Source organism: Polyodon spathula, chromosome 4, assembly GCF_017654505.1.
Source record: "Polyodon spathula isolate WHYD16114869_AA chromosome 4, ASM1765450v1, whole genome shotgun sequence".
Classification (NCBI taxonomy): Eukaryota; Metazoa; Chordata; class Actinopteri; order Acipenseriformes; family Polyodontidae; genus Polyodon; species Polyodon spathula.
In genome coordinates this window covers 82325387-82342114 of record NC_054537.1, presented here as the reverse complement: position 1 = coordinate 82342114, position 16728 = coordinate 82325387, and the positions used below count along the sequence as shown (strand labels likewise).

Here is a 16728-nt window from a genome sequence, read left to right as displayed (position 1 = left end):
ATTTGTGAAGTATTTGTAAACACGGGCTATGTATGAAGTTCTTGTCATGCCTTCATCATTTTAATTTACAGCGTTTCTCTCAGCTGACGAAGTTGTTTTGAACATTTTAGAGGTAAGAGTAAATATCAAAATTTGTATTTTACTTTTACCTCAGTGTGATATTTTGAGGTAAAACTATGAGCCAGCTTCACAAACGTTTCCGTTTCAAACAACACACAGCAACTTTTGTATCAATATGAAAAGAGAAACAGTGATCAGAAAAGCAGAGCACAGATTTTATTTTATTTCTGTGACGCTTTACAAGATCCAAAACACATGGAGTCAATAGGAAGAGCGATGTCAAATATTTGTCTGAAAACTAAAAACTTTGTCTACTTGACTCTTACATCAGATTTTATGACTGCGTTTGGAGACGGATGATGGTGTGATTTTGTTTCACCTATTTTTCATGTAATCCCATATTAACATCACTAAGAGCTAGTTGAAAAAAGAATGGCTCTCATTCTTCTCAATCTGTTTTTGCTTGCACTGCTATCCTCATTATAAGATAAATCTCTAAATCAGTAATAGGCAACTTTGGCCCTTCCACTTCAGGTCTGTTTCAACTATATGCTAAATAATTCAACTGAACAGAATAACCCGTAACTGACATTCTAAAGAAGTTAATCATTTAATTGTTTCTATGAAACCTGGAGTGGAATGGCCCTCCAGGGTCTGAGCTGCTCATCACTGCAAACAACAGCATCCAAGTCTCAACAATAATGTTATATTGAGGGAGAAATGTAGTTTTATTATGTAAAGCTTCATTATAAAAGTCATAGAAATTCAGTATCTTTTTTTGGAAACCTGCTTTATTTCACTGCACATCTAAAGGAATTTTCTACAGGATATTTTATTTGATATTTTTTATTAGAGACTAGCATGTTCTCAAACAAGTATTTGCTCCATGTCCTATATGCCATCAGCCTTATCTGACATTCATTTATTGCAATGTCACAAAGACGGCTGCAGTGGGTGACGTCAGACCATAAACAATAAATAAACAACAGGGAGAGATGGAGTTTGGTGGAGCTGAGCGAATGGTTTCGCTCAGCATTTAATAAATGAACAGACAGCCAGAAAATAAACGGTTGTAACAAACACAAAAACACAGGACACGACCCATTCAACAAAACAAAAGAGACAAACAAAACGGATTAACACTACACGTTGAGCAGATATTTTAACTTTACGTTATTATTTTATTATTTATTACATCTCCACTCACATAACACCCAACCCCGAGTGAATGAAAATATGCTGCTTTTATGCAGCTGTACCGAGACTCGATTGCTAATCAATCATTCAATTGGAGACGCGGTACAACTGCACGTGAATTAATAAAGTGCAATTCCCCGTGCTCACATATTATTACGTTTTACCTGCACGTGAAGTGGGGTTCAATCCTCGTGCCTAAATACAAATATACATTTTAAACACTTGTGTTACACAGACCCATTTATATCCCATGTACCAATGACTATACACCGACATTAACACACAACACAAAATACACACAGGGGCGGGCACTTTGCCACATGCAACATCATATATCAAGCAGCAAGTCTGCATATTGTGCAACTTCATAATACAAGTTTAATACATTAACTTTTAAACTGTCTTTACATACTAATTATATTCGATCATTGATAAAAATATGCAAAGTGTACATTAAACCCTCAAGCTGACTGGGGTGCAGATAATGGAAACAGGGAACAATTAAATACAGTACTTCATTGCCTATTAGAATAGAACAATGCTTCCCCTTGATGTGTGATAGTGTGAAATTGATTTTCAGTGTTATCTACTCCATAGTTCTGTAGATGTTCCAAGAAGGAAAGTAAAATGTTTGTTAACCCCTATTTAGAAACACCACAGAAATGTCATAAAAAGGTATGTGGCCAGCCAAGCAGTTAAATGTATGGATTGCAATAGTGCAATAATAGTCAGTTGAGGGGAAGTACAGATTAGCTAGTTTACCAGTGCTGTGGTGTTGTTTTACTGCTCATCTGACTGTCAGATCTTCAGATTCTTGAAGATGATCTTTTCAGCAGCTCAACATATTTTCTACAATGTCGTACGACCTTAAAGCCCAGTCCTGTATTACAAACTCCTCGTCCGTTTTTGAGATAAACATCAGATTACAGTTAACAAGGAACCCTTTTGCTGGTGGAGCTAGGCTGAGGATTTGTGCTAGTATTAAAAAAATGTTATTTGCTGTGACAATAGTGCTGCAGGTACCTCTATTTGGTTTTCTGGCAGCTGATAAAAGACCATCTGGTTAGTGAGTGCATGGGCTAGTTTGTGCTCAGTTGGTAGCTGGGAGCAGCTGCGCATGTAAAAGGGAAAGGGGCAGATACTGTATAGAAGCAAGTCTAATCAGAATTGGAGAAGACTGGACAGTATGGAAGAACATTCAAAGCCAGGGGAAGACTAGAGATTTAAAAGTGTTCCACCCCCTAAATGTAAACTTGATTACAGTCAACAAGCCCCTGCTGCTTCAAGGCTTGTTGTTATTACAATACTCCTGTGTGAGGTTTTGTCACAGCTGTAGTCAGCACTAGAATACAATAGCTTTGCAGATTGCAAAAGTGTAGTTAATGGCACCACCTATGCAAACAAAAATACATTTAAAATAATTATACATATTGTGTTCTATGCGTTCAGGTTCTAATAAATTAAACTTCAATTTTAGCTTCATGTTTAAGCATAGGTGAACATCAGCCTTTTTGTTTTAACATAGCTGTACTTACTCTTGTTGCTTCTATATCTATATATGATGATTATGTAGAAACAGTCATTATTTCTTACCCCTGCTGGGAGATGACTTTGAGCATGTCTGTGCTGCCTTTGATAAAGTTAAAAGCATCTATTCCTCTAGCAGCCTATTGAAAAGTGAGCACTCTGTCTGAAAGACATCTCAGCAAAGAATAAATGCTGATATAGAAATAACACTGTGCTGGAAACATCAAGGTCCCGGTTGGTCTATATCCCAGATCTTCAGTTCTGAATCCATTCGCTATGATGAGTCACTGAATCCAGGTAAGTACTTGAGAGAACACTTTTGTTTTTTACTAAACATAGTATTTTTTATTTTTGTTTCATTTAAAAATGTTAAACCGCTATTTAATTATCTAGTGACAGTGCATTCAGAAAAAAATAAATAATTGAACAACATAAATTACAGGGTGTCATTCTTCTGGGCACCACTGTAAATATCCACCAAACCCAGTTTTATTTTAACAACATTTCTTACCTGCAAAATCTAGTCTGGTCTATCCACAGTGTGCACAGGCAGCTCTTAAACATCGATACCAACAATAATATATAAACAATTTGACTCTTTTTTAAAAATATACAATGCAAACTGGGTATATTTAATTAGTGATCTGTGGTGATTCAGCTCCTTCCTATGTTTCTGATTTTTGTGTGAACTCTGGTCCACTGGTATAATAAGAAAGGCAACTATTGTCTTGACTTTAAAAAAAAACCTTTAGTGGTAAAAAACAACCCAAACTATTGGACCATGAACAATGAACAATGATGTGTTTAACACTTGATAGAGCAATGTAATATAAGTATTCAGGAGACATTGCATCTCTAGGAAGCTGTACTTTTTTTTGTTGTATGTATAACTAGGTGGGGCTGCTGAGGGATTAAACGTTTCCACTTTGTTTGGTAAAAGGCCTTCAATCCACTGATGAGAGGACAGACCAGCATGTTGACTCTGGAAGAACTGTCTGTGTCAAAAACACAAGCCACCCTAACCCTAACCCTAACCCTAACCCTAACCCTTCCCTCAGCAAATTGCCACACATATGATAAGGGGATTTACAGGCTGCAATAGAGGGTGGTAGGCTGTCTGGATAATTACTGTGGTCTGACTACATCACACGGTATACCAAAGTTTGAGTTCTCTAAAATGTTGTTTTGCCCAGAGGTTTTTTTTTAATTCAGGTTATTGGTCTTAAAAATTGGAAAGTGTTGCACACATACAAACTGCAGGAAACGGTAGTTATTACAATCTTTATTAAGGGAAGTTTGCAGGGGAAAGAGGCCAGAGCAAGAGTACAGGCATTTTCTTTAACAGTAACTGTAACGTAGGCAAACAGCAAGCTGTAAGAATCATACACATTTTTGGAATGGTTAGCAACCGGAAGCATTAGTTAACATTGTAGCAAGAGTAATACTGTTTAGAATAAAGTGTCTTGCCCAGTACAAGCAAGAACAACAAATGTGCAAATGTCGCAATTCAGACCATTCAAAATGTGCACCACAGCATTATTCAAATTACTACTGCAAAGTGTCAAAAGCTAGATTGTGTAATATACAATACTCTGTGTCTTACCAGAATGTGTAACAGATACAATTGTAGATAGACTTTTATTCTAGTATTATGTTAAGAAGGCACTAAGCACTTTACATAATGGTAGCAAATCAGATGCATTGATGCATTGACTCTTCAATAAGACTAGCTCCAGCATTAAACTTTTAAGTTGCTTTCATCACTTTCCGGGCAACTGCTCAATATTTCACAAGCATTCCCCTTAGAAATATCAGAATAGAAACCAAAGCAAGTTAAGAACTTTAGTTTAACAGAGAACAGCCAAACATTCAATTGCAAACTATAATTTTATGAAACAGCATGAATGGCCTTATACAGACTGGTAATGATACCCCACTTTGTGTCAGTATCAAATAAACGGTTTAAATGTATTAGTAGCTCAAGTATCTTACAACTGGTTCATATAAGATGTAGATATACCTCTATCTGTTGAATTCATTCACATAATAATTTAGCATGCAACACACTAACTTGAGTCCACCGTCTGCTCCAACAGATATGTAATCACAAAGAATTATCACACAGTTATTCTGAAGTTTACTTTTATTTGTTTAAGCAGAGGCACAATCAATCGTACAAACCCCTTTACATCAATTTATTTGAGTTATTACAGAATATTGCACAATCTCAGTCAACTACATATTCAACAAATAATGTAACTATCATTAACAAAATGACTATTCTTGCACTTTAACCCTGTTTTATCTTAAACAACTGAATTTACTATATCTTAAAATTAGAACACAGTATTGCACCTTGCCATGTTACACAAAACACAGATACTATTGCACATTAATAGCAATAAGATTGACTGTGTTTTCTAGTAGTCTGCAATATTTCACTTTGTCTTATTTATCCTAAACTTTTATTTTACACAAACATGAGTGTTATTGCACAAATCCTTGTAAACCATATTAGTATTCTAACTATTTTTCAAGCAAAAAATAAATATCCATTCAAACATGTTTCATTTCTTTGTTCAAGACAATTATTACATCATTTCAATTTGCAAATGACAAAGGATCTCTGTTTAAAATAGTAATTTCATATGCATGATTACTAATTACTAAACAGGCTATGTGTTTTAAAGTTACAGGTAATTGTTCCATACTGTTCAACCTAAGAAGCCATAGGACTGGTATATTTAAGTGGTAACTACAGGGGCTATAACATGCACAAGCAGATAAGTCTTCTGAGCAGATGACCTCCGACACTGACTAGACTTACAGTCTGATCTCAGCTGATTCAGTTATTCATCTGTCTCTTAGAACTCTTTCGTTATTTGTTTTTCCAAACTGTACTGTGTCATGTTTTCACAGGAGAACAGTATTTGGAATCCCAATAAGAAGGAATGGCTGCTAAACCAATTTTCTGTATTTTATTGAATATGAACTCTCATTCTAATGGTTAAAACACATTGATAGTCAGGGAGCTCCCGAGTGGCACATAACAGATACAATCTACCTTGACAGCCGCTGTTTAGACCATTTTTTTGTTTTGTCCATTGAACTTAGACCAACCAAACAATTGCTCGTACTGCTGCCAACCCTGGGTGAGGTCAACATAATATGCCAGCGCCCTAACTGGGCAGATAGCTTTCTCTCGCTATCAGACTGGAAAGGAGGTGTGTGAGGGGGTACACCCAGCCCCTGTGTGTATTTTGTTTATTTTGTCACGTGTTATTATTATTTAAAGTAAATGTTTGGTGTGCACAAGTGTTTTAGGTGGGCAGGGAAGGAGTAATTAGTTTTTCTGCCAAATCACTTCATGTGCAGAATGTGCCTGAAAATTATTAACAAGCAATCGAGCCCAGGCACAACTTTATAAAAGAGCGGATCAGCAGCTTATCAAGGATGGAGAGGAGGTACTGCCTGCCCAGTGTTCAGAGGTGGAACGAGAATGAGACTAAAAATATAAACAATAGCTACCTGCCGCTGGAACCCCAACCCATCCTAGATCCAGTGGGATGGCGAATGGGAGAGCCTCTTCAGAGACCTGGAGGAGCAAGGCTAGCGCCTTGCTTGCAGGGAGTTCGGGCACAAGGTGGCATGCTGCCCCTTCCAGGATGGAAAGGAGGTACTGCCTGCCCAGTGTTCAGAGGTGGAACGAGAACGAGAGACTAAAAATATAAACAATTGCTACCCATGCTGGATTTTAAACCAGCACAATACTTGCAGAAAGGGTTACTTTTTTTTGCAGAAAGTGGCGTGCAAGCTACAAGTTTCAGGCAACTTTGTTGCAAGCAACTGTATCAATGGACTGTTAATTTTGTAGAAGCAGCATTACATCATAGAATAAATAAGCCAATGAAAGAAATGTAAAAAGTCATGTGACTCTTCTTCGCTGGTTGAAAAAATTAAGTAAAATGGCAGAGAAAATGTAGCAGAGCTGATGTGAGACATTGTGAGGGAAACCTTATTGATTTTTTTCAGAGTGATTTTATTTTTTATAGGTGGCATATGCAAGTAAATTAGTGTTAATCTGTCCATCCTGGTAGTTAATGACCAATTTGTCAGTTATTGCCACGAGATGTAGTGGTGCATCTGGTAAAGGCACTCCACGTGGAGTGCAAGAAGCACCCTATAGCCTGGCGATTGCCGGTTTGAGTCCAGGCTATTACACTGCCTACTGTGGATGGGAGTTCCCAGGGGGCGGCGCACAATTGGCTGAGGTGGGGAGGGCTTAGGTCGGCCAGTGTGTCTTCGGCTCACTGCGTACCAGCAACTCTTGTAGACTGGCTGGGCACCTGCAGGCCTGCCTGTAAGTTCCCCAGAGTTGTGTGGTCCTCCTGAAGGAACCGAACAGGATAGCAGTATCAACCAACGATCATTTGGGTGCGATTTTACAATGTTTAGTAAGGAATTTGTGAAAGGAGGGGGGAAGGGTGGAATGTTTCAGTACACCATTAGGTTGGGTCAGATGTCCAGGGGCAGTGGGGGGATGGTAGAAGAAATACAATGCCTGCTTGCTTGCTAGGTCATAAATTCCAGGTTGAAGTGAACATAACAACCGCAACGGAGGGGGCACTCATGCCCCACAGCTATCCTTTATTGGTTGAGTATATGAGTTTAGGGGGTAGGGATGGATAATTGTCTGCTGAGTGCCAAATCCTGATAGGAGCAGGGAATTTTATGTAGAAACTATATAACCCATGTATGTGCCTTACCCTGGGAGAATTCACTAGTTACTGATGAAGTGACTGTTATTCTCCGGAGCACTCTGTATTTTGATGACCACTGCAATAAAACTTTGATGCAACGATCGGTGTGATCGATTGTCTCTGATCATCGCAGCACTTCATTTTGCGACCCTACAAATTGGCGTTGTCGGCAGGATTCCAGGATGTTCGTTGCGCTTCTGTTGATGTGCGGACTCGTGATTAGATGTCTGGGGTAAGCGATACCGTTTGAGTGTGTAGCGGGTGAACTGGAATCCAAAAACCTGTGGGTTGTGAAGTTGCATAGGTGTAATGAGTAAAAAGGCATTGAGTGTGTTCATCTGGTTGTAACTAGGCAGGTGAGTGTGTGTCTGAGGGCACCGACACTGCATAGTTAGGCTGTCAGGTAAAAACCTTCTAGTAGCGGGGTGGCGTCCCCGCTACATTAGTAGTTGGTAGCCTTCTAGTAATGGGGTGGCGTCCCCATTACATTAGTGGTCAGTGACCTGTACAGAGGAGTGTATCTAGGAAGCTTGAGCAGACGATACAGCTCAGAGGGTGTAAATCTAAAAACATTTTTGTTGGCGAGATACATCGGGGTGGTGTTAGTGTCATAGGACAGTAGTTAAAATGACAAGCTCAAAGCCTTAGCCAGGAGTGCGAGAGTACTTGGCTGAAAAATGGGCATACAGCAGGGAGAAAGCACTAAAAAAAAAAAAAAAAAAAGGTTGGCAACCAGATAGCCCAGACCACAAACAGACTGAGTGGTTTCAAAAAGGAACAAAGGACTTGGTACAGTGCCAAAAGGGCGTTGGCTAAGAGTAAGCAGGCAGAACTCGATTTTGATGTAAAATCAAGGGGAGAAGAAAAGGACGAAATAGATTGGGGTTATTTAGAGTGGAAAGCCAGAGAATGGCAGGTAGAATGATATTTGGTTTCTAAAATCCAGAATTAAATCAACGTTTTATTTTCAAGAGTTTGCATATTGATGATTGTTTAATTTGTATTGAACTAAACAGGGAGATAGCGTTTTCTTGAATGGAGAACACTTGGTTTAATGAAGCACCAAGGTTACTAGTATTAACTGGTTTTATTTGCACATATACGAGATGTTTTGTTTATGTTGGTCACAATTAATTTTTTACAGAGCTTTTAACAGGAGAGGTGATGATAACTAGATTAATGTGGTAACTGGGACATTAATAAATCATGTATAACACAATGATAGTATAAGTCAAGGACTAAACCTGAAACAAAATAAGGGATCTAGACGAGAACATTAAAAATATTTTCGTGACAGATACTAGTGTGTGTGTTGTAAAGGACAGTTGTATTGTGTTGGTGTTATATTGTGTTTGTGGCTGACCATGCTAGCAAGCTGTATGGTTGTGAAGATTATACCATACACGTAAGACTATAGTTATATTTTAAGTAGCAACAGTTGAGCATAATGTGGAGTCTCTGAACTGGGTGTTACATATGTATGTAATATATGTTTGTCTGTTGGCTATTACATGTTGACTTATTTGTGAGTTAGGACAACCTGTTAATAGGAAAAGCCTGTTACATAAACCGTCACGAAGTGGGGCAGATGAGGGTATTGGCATAAAACCCTAGTTAAAATCCATGAGCGCACCCACAATGTGTAAATTTAAGGTGCAAAGGAAAACAAACCATTAATAAAATCCACAAAGTAGAGTAACTTGTCATATTGGAAAATTATATTGGTAAGAAGTCAGTTTAGTATGATAATTTTATTAATAAATTGCTTGGGTTAGATTGGTTTTGTTTAAACAAAAGATAAAGCAACATTTTAGAAAAGGCAGATGTTTAACACTATGTGACCTTTACATAAGTATGAGTGGGAACACGTAAACTGTGTTCACGAAATAGCCGAGTGCAGCTCAGAATGTGAAAAGGGACAGAATCTGTCACAGTTTGAGAACGGAAAGCTTTAGTTCAGAGTTGATATAAGAGAGTGGATTAAAATAAAATATGGATCGCAACGGCGATGCAATAGGACTGGAAGCTAAAAGTTTAGCTCAAAGAAGCAGTGTAAGATAAGATTCTGGGCGTGTTGCCAGAGAGCAGGCAATATGCAGATAAGGTGCCTGGGCAGTTGTCCAGCAGCAGAGAAGTGTTAATAGTAGATGTTGAAGGCACAGCTCACAACTGCGAAATCACACCAAGTTTGGAATGAATACGATTTTAAGCAATGCTTTAATTGTGGCCGTATTTATACTTAAAGATGATTTGGTGGAAAGTGGCAGTGGCTACAGGAAAGTCTGAAATGGCAGAGGAACCGCAAGGAGATTACAGTGAATATGTAAGTATGTTGCAACGGCTGCAGGCACAGATAGGGGAGTGACGTGCGGTGGTCTCGGTAGGAGCAAAGGGGGGAGGTAAGAGGGCACCCATGTAAAATGTTAGTTGATACTGGGGCTGGAATCTGCCAATCCCGGTAACAAAAGAGTTTGTAGTAATCGAAGGAGTCAATGGAGGTACGTAAATAGCATTTAGAACTGAACCCGTGGAATTTGTAATTGGCTCACAATCTGCGTTAGTCGAAATGTATCATGTTAAAACGCATGAGAAAAACATTTTAGAGTTAGATGTAATGTATGTCTCATCCTTCCCTCTCACACTCCAAGACTTGACTGAGCAGTATCTGGAAGTGTGGGCTCTGCATAGCAAAGGCTGCGGTAAGGCAGTGGGCATGTTTATCACAATTGAAGGAGACGCCCATCTTCCACAACGGCAGTACCCTGTCAAGCCTGAAGCAGTGACAGCAGTAAAGGGCATTATTACTGATCTACTAATGCAAGGGATTGTAGTCGAGTGTAACTTCCCCACCAACAGCCTAATTTGGCCAGTCCCTAAGGGAGAGGGCAAGTGGAGGCTTACAATCGACTACCAATGCTTGAACCAAGCCCTGCCCAAGATGGATAGAGATAGTACCTAACCCCCACACTATATTGACTGAAGTACCAGCTGAGGCCAGCTGGTTCTCAGTCCTTGATATAAGCAACAGATTCTGGAGCCTATCAATAAGGCCTGCAGATCAATGGAAGTTTGCTTTCACAGTGCAATGGGTCCAAAACACCTGGACCCGCATGCCACAGGGGTATTATATTAGTACCCCAGTAGTGTTCCACCAGTGTCTTGCCAAGGCTCTGAGACCCTTGAAAGACAACCCGCATGGCACTATTTTGCAATATGTGGATGACTTGTTGTTGTGTAGTACCTCTCTTACAGAAGCGAAGGAACTGCTGAGGGTTCAAGGTCAACCCAAAGAAGGCTCAGAAGGCTTAACGTACCTGGGACATATTCTCAGCTATAACAGCAAGACTATGAGCCTAGATAGGAAATTGGCCCTCACCTTGATACCCAAGCCTCAAATTGTTACTGAGTTAAGACAGTTTTTGGGTACCATTAACATCAGGGAATACATAGAGGACTATGCTATAGCAGCAGGACCTATGTACTCACTACTAAAAGACACACCCGAGAAATATGAAGCTATTGAGTGGACTGAGGAAGCAGAGCAGGGGTTCAATGACCTGAAACAAAAGATCAGTGAGGCCCCTGCACTAGGCATACCCAGTCCAGCTAGGGATTTTCATCTCCAAATCACAGTGAAAACACACTATACACTGTGTATGTATCTGTGGCAGAGCAAAGCTCTGCCCTTTTTAAATTGGCAAGGATGGGGATAATTTCCCCTACCTGCCTGGGTTTATTATGTTCAGGCGGCTGGGGTTGATTAGTTGATTAGGTTAATTAACGATCAATCAGCGCTCAGCCACCTGACATAAAAGGAGGCCTCTGCTTCTCATTTGGAGGAGGGAGCTGAGGAAGCAGGCTGGTGTTTGTTGGTTTTGGTTTGGTAAATTTGAATCCAGTGAAGGCATTGCCCAGCCTAGAAACCTTGTTTTTGTAAGTTTGTTTTTTGTATTGTTTTTTTTTTGTGTTTAAATCCCTTTATTTTGCCATTGTGCACTGGCACTTTTGTGTTATTTATAATAAAATTAGTATTTTTTTTGAACTGCATACTGTCTCTGGGCCTCTATCCACTCACCAGCCTGCCACATTTGGTGTCAGAGTGGGATAGTGCCACCTAGAGGCTCAGAGCAGTATTTTTATTTATTTTTTTTGAATTTTTGGGATAATTTTTTTTTTTTGAAAAAAAAAAAAAAAAAGACTAGAAGAGCAGACAGCGGTAAAGGCAGCACAAGCAGCAGCTGAAGAAATGTAAGCTTCTGCAGCCACCGCTGGAGGACCCGGCCAGCCTCTTCCCTTGGTGTTCCTGGTGCGGGAAGGAGGACCATCGTTGGCGGTCCTGCCCAGATGTGCCACCGGCAAACTGGTGTGGCCGGTGTGAGGAGGACGGCCACAACTGGGCAGGATGCCCCTACAACCAGGCCCAGGAAGAGGTGCAGTATTCACCCCGGGCATCAGGGGCACACCCACTACCTCCAGCACCAGGGATTTCACCACCATCCCAGGAGATCTGGGTCTGGTTGATGCACCCTGAGGCAAACCTCGTCCACGATCTCCCCATAGTTATCGACACGCTGTGGAGTCGAGATGGGGAGAGGTGGGAACAATGAGAGGAACAACACCACCCAGCGTTCTTCCCAGAGGTTGCCCTCATGGTGGTTAATTACCTGGCGGTAGACATGGGAGATGCCCCGGTCACTCCAATAAAGAGGGGCGACCCACCTTCCCGAGAGCCAGAGATGTCCGCCAAGAGAGCCAGAGATTGACTTTTGTTTTGTGTTATTTATAATAAAATGAGTATTTTTTTTGAACTGCAGACTGTCTCTGGGCTTCTATCCACTCGCCAGCCTGCCACAGTATCCTAAAACAAAACCAAGGGCAATGGGTACACAAAACCCAGACAAAGCTCTACCAAAAATGATTGACACATGAGCCACCCCCACAAAAGGTGACGTGTCTAACCGCAGAAGCGGATGTCCTCCAAGTGGTCAAATTGACCCCTGCGGGGTACTTGCCCACTAGGGCTTTGCCGATGGCAGCTGGCCTCCTGGTCCAAAATACTGGGGCCGAGCCCTTTGAAATAAGAGGTGACAATTGGGTAGCTCAGCTTGTATGTGAACGCATTTGCTACCCACAGGTCAAGGAGGTCTCAGGCCTCCCCTCAATGGACAGAGGAGCGAGAGGATATGGATTCTCTGGAACAAGGGCATAATCATGAAATGTTTTGTGTCGAATGTATAACCATAAAGTGTTTTGTCTTGACTCATTAGATCAATCCCCGGGGACAACGCATGCAACCAGGAGGAAAAACAGGTCGTGCCTCCATACCTAGGGGCAGAACGACCTTATCCCCTTGACCAATACTGTAATGACGTCTTTACACCCCACAATGACACCTCCCCTGTCCCCAGACCTTCACCCCTTCACCACATGAGTTCATAGAGGTGGAGGAACCATTAGGGTTCATTGAGGAGGTGGTCTGACACCGAGTCACAGTGCATTGTGATTACTCATTAGAATTGTTACAGACCCATTGTTCTGATTTCTTATCTCTGACTACGATATTCACAGACCAAATGAAAGATGCACTCACCCGATACGTAAAACAGAGTACTTACCAGTCCACAGCGCAAGCGAGATATTCTATCTGAAGCAGCAGGTTGGTTTGGGGCAGCTCATGAATAATGTGAATGCTGAGTTTCAGAAACAGCAGAATGATGAGACAAACTGGTATAATGCTCAAAGCTTTATCAATACAGCTACAGGGGTACATTATAATGCTGTTGCTATTAAATTAGTGGTGAAAGCTTTTAAGGACTTAATTACGGCAGTAATGACAGATGTAAATGTTATACAACATGAAGAGAGATGTTATAGAATGGGGACCCTCATGGTGGCACACGTTAATCGTGATATAACAGATCTATTAAATAATAGGCTCCCTATCTCACACAGATCATCTTTACAGAATAAAAAAGGAGGCCTCGGAATTGAATGGGCGGCTGACATATGGGACGCTGTACTCACCCGCCCAAATCAAGACTCCAGACATACATTATCAAATTATGATCCTTTCAGTGCAAGCGTTGGGGATGCCAGAGGGAAACCATGTCTATACCCTTAATAATATAAGATGGGTAGCTACTGGTAGTATGTTTAATATTGAATGTTGTATTCAAGTCAAAAGAATTGTTGTATGTACTTGTAATGCTCGCATGAACGCAACTAATCTATCATTGAGGGCAGAAGTACGCTCATTACGGGGGTTTGAGCAGATTGTGCAACTAAACCAAACCCATTGGTCACCTATCAATGGGTACCCGGCTCTGTGCTATTAATATTAATTATTGCTCATATGTAAATTAAACTATGACTTTAGGCAGCCATGTTATACATCCCTCAACCCCTCAGCTGATTAAGTATCAGGACCAGCAAGCTCAGGCATTTTTGCACACAATAGACCATAAACCCTTATATCAAACAATTAAGAAAATAACCGAGGCTCTAACTGAAATTCAGCATGAAGCAGTGTTAGCTGAGGTACATGCTAAAATGGCTCTAAAATAAATCTGTCCCGGACATCTGGTAAAGATTGGGAGTTTGGTAAAGGTGGACCTGACTGGTTTAGTTGGTGAAACATCTCTGGTAGGATTGCATCCTTAGGCTCATTTGTGTGCCTGATTATTGTACTCATCGTATTCTGGAGAATGCGGAGGAACATGCGCACCAACAAGAGTGCAGACATCTGCAAGATCAACCCCTGAGACCTGCACCCATCTACCAAAATGCTTTGAGCATTTAAGACATTAGGTCCCTGACAAGTGCTAGTAACCTCTGGCGGGGACCCGAAGATCAAGTCCTGTGGTCTATCTGACCTATGGTCATGGACCATAAGGGGGGACTGAAGGAACCGAACAGGATAGCAGTATCAACCAACAATCATTTAGGTGCGGTTTTACAATGTTTAGTAAGGAATTTGTGAAAGGAGGGGGGAAGGGTGGAATGTTTCAGTACACCATTAGGTTGGGTCAGATGTCCAGGGGCAGTGGGGGTATGGTAGAAGAAGGGCAATGCCTGCTTGCTTGCTAGAAAAATTCCAGGAAGAAGTGAACACAACAACCGCAACGGAGGGGGCAATCATGCCCCACAGCTATCCTCTGTTGGTTGAGTATATGAGTTTAGGGGGTAGGGATGGATAATTGTCTGCTGAGTGCCAAATCCTGATAGGAGCAGGGAATTTTATGTAGAAACTATATAACCCATGTATGTGCCTTACCCCAGGAGAATACATTAGTTACTGATGAAGTGACTGTTATACTCCGGAGCGCTCTGTATTTTGATGACCACTGCAATAAATCTTTGATGCAACGATCAGTGTGATTGATTGTCTCTGATCATCGCTGCACTTCATTTTGCGACCCTACACTCCAGGTGGAGCCAGGGATGCGATGCCGTCTCCAGCGTTGGAGTGGGAAGTATTGCCCGCCCAGGGAGCCAGACAGCGAAGCACGGGTGCAGACAATGAGATGGACCAGTAGAGCCCCTAGAACCCCGACCCATCCTGGGTCCGGTGGGATGGCGACCAGTGGAAAGCGGGAGCGGCAACTACCCCCAGTACCACCTCTGAACCTCGGCAAGCACCACCACCTCCATGGCCTGAGCCAGCGTCGCTACTGCCAGCATTGCCATTGCTGGAGTGCACCGTGCCATCGATAGCATTTTCACAGTTAGAGTGGCCTGAGCTAATGACAGGAGACCATCTCCATTACAACACCGACTGCCAACCTACCCGCCACGAGCCAGACGGAGAAAACGGACATGAGGAGAGAGGAGTAGTATTTTAAGGGGGGAGGTGGCCGATTGCTGCCATGAGTTTCATTGCGCCCTGCTGACTTTTTGCGGACAAAAAGAGACAAATGTGGGGGACAATGTAGCGATCTGTGCATTTGTGTTTATGTACAGTATTCCCTGCTGTCTGTTTGTGTTTACACGTTGTGTGTGTTATTCCCTCCCCGCTGTATTCCCCCATTGCTTTTTTCCTTTGCTTGTGTATTCCCGTACCATGTGACCCGCTGTTTGTTTGTCTGCCCTGGTCTGTTTTCATTGGTTGTTGTCTGTGTGTCGGTTTTCAGTCTGTGCCCATTGGTCCTGGTGTGCGGCTGAGTGCCAATGTGATGTGTCTGAAGCCTAGTAATCTATTTGCATAAGGGAACAAGCTAAGTCTATAAGAAGGCACGCCTCGCTGTTCTGGGAGTTGTTGTTGTGCTTGTTGCCATAGTTGCTGTGTAACTGTATGTGAATCCCGTGTTGCTGTCAGAGCTGTGGCATCTGGTCTGGATGCTGAGAGAGTATCCAGGGAAATAAATAAATAGACAAAGGATTTAAACAAGGAACCAGAGTCTCTGTTTTCTGCCGCTTGCAAAACACTACAGTAGGAAGGATATCCTTTTTGGGACAATTCAAAGATACAAGGATTGTACAATAAAGGGGACTGAAGTTAGGTTAATAGGTATTAATACTGAAGTTAGGTTAATAGTAAAAGAGAGATTTTACTATAATATTCAAAAAGAGGTAAATAATAGCTGGATAAATAAGGAATTGGGCAGGAAAGAGGAATGATCTTTGGATAGGTTAAGGATTGGACATACTACTCTGAATGAGCATTTATTTAGATTAGATAAGCACACATGGTTTATGTGAGAAGTGCAACATTTCATAAACTGTGGAGCATTGTATAATAAAGTTTGAGAAATCTGATGAACAAAGAAAGCACTTGAAGATGAAGTTGATGAACATGCGGATATATGACAAGGATTAATAGCTTGTTAGAAAAAGGGAAAGAGGAAGGGAGACGAAAAAGGGAAAAGATCGTTGATATCAAAAACGAATTGTATGATGATGAATTAAGTCGATATGGAAAAAACAGACTTAATGACTACAGACAGAGGGCACTAATTATGTAAATGTATGGATGGAATGCGCTCTTGAAGAAAACATAATAGTAATGGCTTAAGTGGGCCCTGCTCTTTGTTTAAAGCCGTTTGAACATTGCAGTTCAGCACACCCAACTTGCAACTATTGTTACAGTTACCAATACCTGATTTGTAGAAGAAGAAAAAATCGTGGTGGCATAATTATGAATTTTGTTCAAAAGAATATAATAAAAAAGCTATAACAATACAGACTT

The 16728-nt window shown here is 41.1% G+C and overlaps 1 long non-coding RNA gene across 1 annotated transcript; it reads left to right on the top strand.

Moving 5' to 3' along the window:
• The first annotated feature begins 8084 nt into the window (after positions 1-8084).
• Positions 8085-14516, top strand: LOC121314957. Its single transcript, XR_005950179.1, has 3 exons — positions 8085-8460; positions 9790-9867; positions 12812-14516. It is a non-coding gene; the product is annotated as an uncharacterized LOC121314957 (long non-coding RNA).
• Positions 14517-16728: the final 2212 nt, after the last annotated feature.